We start from the raw sequence: 8859 nt of genomic DNA on the forward strand, positions 1-8859 counted from the left end.
TGGAGATGGCAAAGGAACAAGGAGCCCTTAGCCAAGAGAAGAAAGGACTTTTCTATTAACAAAGCTCTCTTACATTTTGCTTTCAAAGAATTTCTTTATAGCAGTAAGGACTCTACGAAATACATTTGTGTTGGAAAGCACAAGAATGCATCAATATTTCTTCTGTGTTTTGTATGCCTTGGGTTGAAGGAGCTTGGCAAAAATTGTTCCTTCCAGCAGGAAGCTGACCCTGATCCCAACAGATAAATAAGGTGAGATGGATCCAGAGCCAGTCTTGATAGTGTCCCAAAGCCCTCTTGCTACTCTGACCGATATCTTAGAAAACTATATCAGACGTTTCCTAAGAGATTTGCTCACAAGAGGCTCATTATTCTTCAAATCAATCTGGAATAAAAATCGCTCTGTGAAAACAGCCTTCCCTTGGATAGCTTAATGTTATTTCCTGTCTCAGGATCACCAGGGCTGAAAGTGCTCACTCATGAACACCCCTTTGCAATGTTAGGGAGAGGGGCAGTGTGCAGGGAAAGACTTTTTATAGAGATTCAGGTCAAGGAGCAAGAGCAGATTCAAGCTGGATCTTGATTTTTCTTTTCTTTTCTTTTTCTCAGCCAATAAAACTATCCAAGAAATTGCTTCCACAGACAAAAAAACTGAAGGTTTGAAAGGAGGGAGTCGAAGCTCTTTTTTTTTTTTTTTAATGTTTCTTTTAAATTTATGTTTGAGAGACAGAGCGAGACAGCACAAGCAGGGGAGGGGCAGAGAGAGAGGGAGACACAGAATCTGAAGCAGGCTCCAGGCTCTGAACTAGCTGTCAGCACAGAGCCCGATGTGGGGCTCAAACCCACAAACCATGAGATCATGACCTGAGCCGAAGTTGGACACTTAACCAACTGAGCCACCCAGGCGCCCCGAGTCTAAGCTCTTACATGTTAGCCTTGTGAAAAGGAATCTTTTTCTCTGAAATTAAGCACAGAAGCAAGCTAATACCACTAAACCAGTGGTAAACAACTTTGATGGAAGCTAATCGGGGCAAATTAGTGTGGCAGGGATATCTGGTCTCTTTTGAAAGTGCCAGAAAATCATACAGTTGTCAGATGGTAAGTCTCTAGCCTGGAACTCAGGACAATGGAGGACACCTGTCATGGATGAAATTGATACACAGAAATGCCTCTGTGGGCAGCATGTACTTACCAGGGAAGTTGGTGCCTGAGCTTGGGAAGAATCAGAGTCAAACCAAGCAAACAGTTCCAAGACAGAGCTAAGCTGACCAACAATATGTGGAGGTTTTGTTTGTTTGTTTGTTTTGGTTTTGGTTTTGGTTGTTGCCCATCACTTGAGTTTGTAAAATTTAAAGAGTTGAAGAGTTAAATCTTCCACTGACAAGTCTCCTAGAGAGCTTGTTTATTCTCTTGCTGGTTAAGACATTTGAAAACCTCAAGCCAAGTGGTCCTAGTGGAATGTTCAAGGAAAATTCCACTTCATCTGACTGACACCACGCTAGGGTCAAATTGTAAAGCTAGCCGAAGCCTTGTGATATAACTGGAAAATAAAAGACCTTGGTTCCCATACTGGCCCTGCAACCATGTCTGTGGGAAATCAGTGCTAAACCTCATTTTTCTCCTCTGCAAAATGAGGTTTTTTATTAGATCATTTCTAGCATTCCTTAAAGCCTTCACAATCTAGATTTCTAAATCTGTCTCTGGCCCCTTTTACTTCCCTCTATTCCAAGCTCTTCTCCCCCAGTTTGGTCACTTGTCACATTGTCTACCACATTCCAAGGCAGAAGACAAACTCAGGCATTTCTGTAAATGATATCTGTAAATACTATCTCTTTTAAAAGACACACACACACACACACACACACACACACACACACACACAAAAGGATAAAGGTTTTGTGATCTTCGTTTGCAGATGCTTGCTGATTGCAGAAGCTGAGAGAAATTAAAGCACTTGCCCAAGACCAAAGATCAAGGAGAGGATTGTGTCTGAATTTGAATCCAGGACCATCAAACTCTGAAGTTCACATTCTCTTCGTTAAATGCTGCAGTCTCCTTCTGTGACCTGGGACCTCTTCTTAAGAGTCCCAGGGCAAATGGCTCTTTTTTTTCCCCTCAGCTTGAAACTCCTAAGGAACTAACCTCTGTTTTCCATCAAAGCTTATATGTCCTATCTCTCACTTCCTCAAATGCCTATCAGTTTTGCACACATTTTCTTTGTAACAAGAGAGGATAACCTATTCTGATAATTTATTCCAACCCATTTATAAAAAAAGAGGAAGAAACTGAAGCCCAGACAGGAAGCATTTTGCTCATACTCACGGAGTATTTACACATAAGGCCCAAATATAGCCTATCAAACCCAGCTGTCACATTTTAAACGTTTTAAAGCTTTAAGCTGTCACACAGCCATGACTACTAAAATGTCACTGAATTATCTTCAATTAATATATTAACTCTCATAGGTATTTTTTTATAAAAAATAAGATGTGTCCTCTTTCATAATAAAAAGAATACATGTTTATTTTTGACAATCTAGAAACTAAAGCAAAGCAGGACAAGAAAGAAATCCATGCATGAATCACCCAAAAAAAAAGGAAAGTTAATTTTATCAAATTTACTTCCAGTATTTTCTCTTTTTTTTTTCCCCCTCTCGGCATCATTTCAGTTTTATTTTTTATAAAACATCTTTTCTGATTTTAAAAATACATGGTCCAAAAAGAGATACCATGGCACACCCATCAGAATGACTAAAATTAAAAAAAAAAAAAAGAGAGAGAGACTAACACCATCAAACACTGGCAAGGATATGGAGCAACCAGAACTTGTTTATGTCATTGTCAAGAGTATAAAATGATATGACCACTTTGAGAATGGGCCTGGCAGTTCCTTACAAAACTAAATATATACCTACTCTATGACCCAGAACTACATCCAGGTACTTGCCCAAAGTGAAAACATATGCCCACAAAAAAACTATATAAATATTCATAAGAGCTTTATTTATAGTAGCCAAAAACTGAAAATAGCCTAGGTGTCCATCAGTAGGAAAATGAAAATACCAAAACTGGTACATTCGTGCCACCCCCACAACAGAGAAAATAAACTACTGGTACATGCAATAGCAGGGGCAAATCTCAAAAACATTACATTAAATAAAAAAGCTTTACATGAAAGACTATATACTGTAGGATTCCATCGCTTCTCGGCCTTTTGGCTAAGATCAAGTGTACTTTAGGATTCCATTTACGTGAACCTCTGTAACAAATGAAACTGATCTATGCTGGAAAAAATGAGAAAAGAATTGCTTTGGAGAAAGAGATTGACTGGAGATGAAGGAACTTTGCAAGATGATGTCAATGTTCTGTATCTTGCTGAGGATTTGTCAGGTGGATATATTTTCAGAACCCACTGAATGGTACGTAGAATCTGTGCATTTCATCACAAGTAAATCTTACCTCCTAAGAAAAAAAAGTACACAAACAAATACTGAATTTTAACAAATGCATAATGAAGTATTTGGGCAAAGGGCCAACAACTTATCCTGAAATGCATCAGAAAATAAAATGGATAAACAGAGAAATGGATAGATAAGTGATAAAGCAAATGTAGTAAAATGTTAATTATAGAATGTAGATGGTGAGTATATGGGTATATGAGAATTATCATAATAAAATGTCTGGGGAAAAACTTCAAAAAAAAAAGCAGAAGGTATGGGAAACTCAAAAAGTTCAAAGAAAATAAGACTCTCCCAAAATATTAATGCCCAATAACAATATTGAAAACAATGGTGAATTGCTTTCCATCCTTTTTTTCTGGATTCATGGGTGTGGGTGGGTGATTTTACAAAATTAATATCAAACAGATATAAACCTTCCTATTATGAAGTAGCATTTTATGATTGACACTTTCCCAGGTTGTTAAATACTGTTCAAAAATATTGCATTATAATTTATTTAAATTTATTTTGGGTATTTTAGGTTATTTTTCACTACTATAACACTTTCATGAACATGCATAAGGAAATATGCATTTTGTCTAGGGCCTTACGGCCACCTAATGTTATTACCAAAACGAAATACTTTTCAGAACAACAGCATTGTGGTTTAACAGGTGGAAACATGTCTACCTCCACCGTCTACAAAACTGTTACCTTGGGAAATGTTCTAAGTCTCTAGTTCTATTTCTCTTTCTGCGCTCCAGTGTAGTTATGCTGGAAGTGTCTAGCACTGTGCCTGGCACATAACTCTCAGTAAATGGTAGCTATTATATTTCACCAGTCACGTTACTTGTTCACTGTAACCACTAGTTGAGAATATTTCTGACAAAGGAAATATTCAGGGAGACACTGCAAGAATCATAGGCATAATAAAAACCTGTTTGATCTGACTTAGTATTGCCACATCTTAAACAATTTCAATCATGTAAGAGGTACTCAATAAATATAAGCTGAATAAATTAGTAATGAATGAATGTTTAAATAAAAGGGCAGCTACCTGACTTTAATTCACCTAGGCGTGATGGCAGCCTTGATCCCCTGTAAGCTTTTCCGCCTCTGTCCCTCTGGAACAAGCTGAACATATCTCTCTTTTGTTAGCTGAAATTGTATGATATGCCTCAACTGGAAGACCAAAGTTCAAAGTCTGGCTCTATCTCGAACTAGCCATGCATCTTTGGGCTGCTAAAAACATGCCTAGTATTCTATTTGATTACTACAATAGTATCTAATGAGGGAGGGGGACAGAGCATGCCATTAATTCTCTTGTTCAGATGTGGAAATTAAGGTTCAGAGAAGTGAAATGATTTATCCAAATTCCCTCCTCTCCTCCAGACCAGGAGGCAGTCAGGTAAACAATTTCCTCAGGCCTTTCTGGCTATAAGGGGCTTAGGCTGCACTGTTTCCTTTTGACCACTGCCTGGTTGCAAATAGATTCCCTCATCTACTATTCTTCAAGCTACATCCTCCTGTGTTCCCTCTCCTGCTCCCTTTCCAAAGCCAGCTCTGTCGGGGTGCACTAGGGATTTTTGACAACAGAGGGGGCTGCTGAGCCAAACTGGGCTTTCTCCAAATAAGGAAGAAGAGTTTGCCTGCCTGCTTAGATGCAGCCTCAGTTCCTCATTCCATCCTGAGTTCTGTGAAGCCTCTTAGGTCACCGTAGTACAAAATATCCTAGGGATTTGTGGTACAAAATATAATCCATGAGGAACATGTGCTCTGGTCTTCACTCTACTAGTAACAACTTGTCACCTCAGGAAAGTCCCTTCATAGAAATGTAAAAAAAAGTCCTAGCGCAGGGGTTCTCAAATCTTGCTGCACATCAGAATCTCCCAGGCTGCCTACTGAAAACACACAACCCTGGCAGTTGCCCACACTACCCAGCTATAGTTCTTCCCTTGCTGTTCTTAGACATCGCAATGATGGTGAAGCCTTGAACCCTATCTCCTTCAAGCTGTTTGCAAACAAAGTTCTAAAGACAGCAGAAAATGTTTATGCTCTGAGTACCAGGAAGAAAGAATTTAGAGAAAGAATTACAGGATTATTCTGGGATTTATATGCTAGAATGGTGACTTCACATGTCCTATTGGCACTGGTGGCAAGTCCTTTTATGGGGAAAAATCTAACGGTGAGATTTTTCATCCTGAAGCATGTGGTCTTCACATCTTGTCCATGGCAAATGCTGGACCCAACACAAAGAGTTCCCAGTTTTTCATCTGCACTGTGAAGACTGGATGGTTGGATGGCAAGCATGTGGTCTTTGGCAAGGTAAAAGAGGGCATGACTATTGTGGAAGCCATGGGGCACTTTGGGTCCAGGAACAGCAAGACAAGCAAGAAGATCACCATTGTTGACAATGAGCAAATCTAATAAATTTGATTTGTGTTTTATCTTAACCATCAGACCATTCCTTCTGTAGCTTACAAAAGCACTCCTTCACCCTCATCTGCTCAAAATAACCTGTAATCTTTGTGTTCTCTGTGCAAAGAACACAGAATATGGGTTCCATATTTTTCTTCTTCCACTCGAAGTCTAGCTGGATTGCAGAGTTAAGTTTATTATTATGAAATTAAAACTAAACAAAAGAAAAAGAAGTAAATACACAATCCAGGCTCCCACACCAGACCTATTAAACCAGGATCTCTAAGACTGTAACGTGGAAATCTCTAATTTTGCAATTTTAGATGTCAGGACTTTCTGATACAGAGACATGTTTGGGAACCACTAAATTAGATAAGCTCAAGGTTTGTTTTGTTTTTTTCATTCTGAGATGTAAACTCAAAATGTCAACCTCTCTTCTCCTCCCATAAAATACAGCTCCTTTTTCTGGTTTTGGTCTTTGCCTAAAGAACTGTCTTAATAGTGACTTGAAGGCAGCATTGTGCAGTAGAAATAGAAGATGAGCCACAAATGTGAGCCTCATTTATAATTTTACATTTTCTAGCAGCCATCCAAAAGAAAGTTAAAAGAAACAGGTAAAATTAAGTTAAATGGCATATTTTAATTAATAATTACAAAATGTTATCATTTCAAATTGTAACGATATAAAATTATTGAGATATTTTACATTTTTTTTCTTTTGTGAGGTTTTTATGATCTTTATGTATTTTACTTGTACAGCATTCATCCATTTGGACTAGCCACATTTCAGATGCTCTGTAGCCACATGTAACCAATGGTTACCCATTGTCGAGCTGTTAAGCCACATCAATAGGAGATATGGCAATAATCAATTAGCAGTGAGCATGATGAGCAGGGTATGGGGTGGGGGAAGGCATATTTGTCCTATAGTTTTCATCACTCGGTAGTAAACACCAAATGACCTAATTTCCAGTTCTCTAGAGATCAGGTAAAAGGGCAAAGGTCAAAGAAAACTCAGCCTACAACTCATTCATGATGAGGAGACAGGAAATCCACACTAGTGGTTAGTGGTTAGAAGCAATGCAATAGAGTATAACAAATATTAAAATAAATAAGACAAAGATTTAGCCAGGAGTGGGTAGAATGGCCCAAGCACCAGCACCTGAGAATATATGATCTTCCTAACTCAGGATCAGTATAATGGGCCTATTGAAGGGCTCTTGATTGGTTTATAAGGAACACTCACAGCATGGTTGAATATCCACTATGAGAGATAGCTAGCTGATACACTGCAGAACAAGGAGGGGAGGAAGCTACCTAGGCCACAAAAATAATAACATAATCAGTAATAAAAATAGATCACATTTAAAAATTATAATTTTAAAAAGTACTTTACTATCCATTTTCATGTGTTCTTTTTTTTTTTTCTCCCTGTCCTCCACCCACCTCATGTGTTCTTTATGACGTGGGCAGGCAGATGATCTGTGTGCACCCATTTTAGACTGGGGAACTGAGGTTCAGAGAGGTATGTGTTTGCCTAAGTATCAATAGACAGGGTAAATAGCATAGTTTCTCCACCTGAAGTTCTCTGGTCCATATGGGAATTCACTCCTGGCCTCATTATCAGTGAACTCCAGCCAACTACTTACCTGATGCAGCTATTAATATCATCAATTCACTTTTCAAAGGCCTTTCCTCTTCTAATAGATTAAGTCCCTGTTAGCTTCCTATCCACTCCCTCCTCTGTGTCTGCGTCTGCCCCTCTCCTGTCTCTAATCAGAAGTCTCCCTGGAAGGTGTAAATGCCTTTGCCTGGAGCAAGGATGCCTTTTCACAGCCCCACGTGGAGCTGACAGCCAGCTGGTAATACAGAAAGCAGCACTTTTCTCTGCTGGCTGAGCCCAGATAACAACTTGCAAAGTCACTCACGGAGGCATGGAAGGGTTTCGAGCATGTGATGAAATGAGCTGGTGTGTACAGCAGATGAACAGTTGAAGTGGAAAGAAGAAGAACCAGAAATAAAAAGAGGAAGAAGGGAAGCATAGTAATAGTCAATATTGGCTCTTCTCGTTCAGCTCTTGGCTTCTGTTAGTTCCTCAGAGAGGCCTGACCTGGACTGGCTACGTATAGCAGCCATCCCGGCACTCTCTAACAGATGATCATCCTCTGGTTCTGCACAGCATCGGTCACTCTCAGGTGTCTTTGGTTGTTGTTACCCGTCCCCACCCCAGGTTGACTATAAAGTCCATGAATGCACAAACCTTATCTGTTTTATTCACTGTTCTATCTGCAGATATTAAAACCATGCCTGGCCCATAGTAAACACTCATTAAATATTATTTTAATGAATGAATGAGAGGCTGGGCTAAGTCCTTAACACCATTAACAAGTCATATCACTGAACCCTCACATTAATCCAAGGAATCAAGTCTTACTATCTGCAGTTTCATGTTACAATAATCTAAGCATGAGGTGATAAGAGTTTATAACTTGCATACTGTAAAGTCACTAGTAATTTCCTAATCCCCCAAATCAAACTTTTCTTATTCATTCCAGCCTTGTTTTAACATTGGGAGACTACTGACCTTGGGTTCCTCCCAGAAAATCTCTTTTGGACTCCACACATTCAGTCGTTAACAAAAGTTTGTTAAACACTGACTATGTGCCAATCACTATTACAAGGGTTGAGGGTGCAAAGTTGTGGCCAAGCAGAAATCAGGAAGGGACCTAATACAATAATGCTGGTTTTCTATCCATCATTTCTTCTCAACTTCCTCCACTTGTAGGTCCCCATTTTTCCTCAGTCTCTCAAATGTGAGTATCCCCAAGATCCACTGTAGGCCTCTTTCTATGCACATTCCCACCTAAATGCTGATTTCAATCTACCATTGCCTCCTAAGCAGTCACCTGTATGCAAATGTCTTCTAAATCAATAATCTCCAATGCAAACCTTTCTCCTAAACTCCAAATCTGCATCTTTTTTTCTTCCAGGACATCCCATCAT

General features: G+C 39.2%; 1 pseudogene; it reads left to right on the plus strand.

Moving 5' to 3' along the window:
* Nucleotides 1-4519: 4519 nt before the first annotated feature.
* On the plus strand, nt 4520-5865 carry LOC115293505 (annotated as a pseudogene).
* The last annotated feature ends 2994 nt before the right edge of the window (nt 5866-8859 follow it).

Source organism: Suricata suricatta, chromosome 6 (genome assembly GCF_006229205.1).
Source record: "Suricata suricatta isolate VVHF042 chromosome 6, meerkat_22Aug2017_6uvM2_HiC, whole genome shotgun sequence".
NCBI lineage: Eukaryota > Metazoa > Chordata > Mammalia > Carnivora > Herpestidae > Suricata > Suricata suricatta.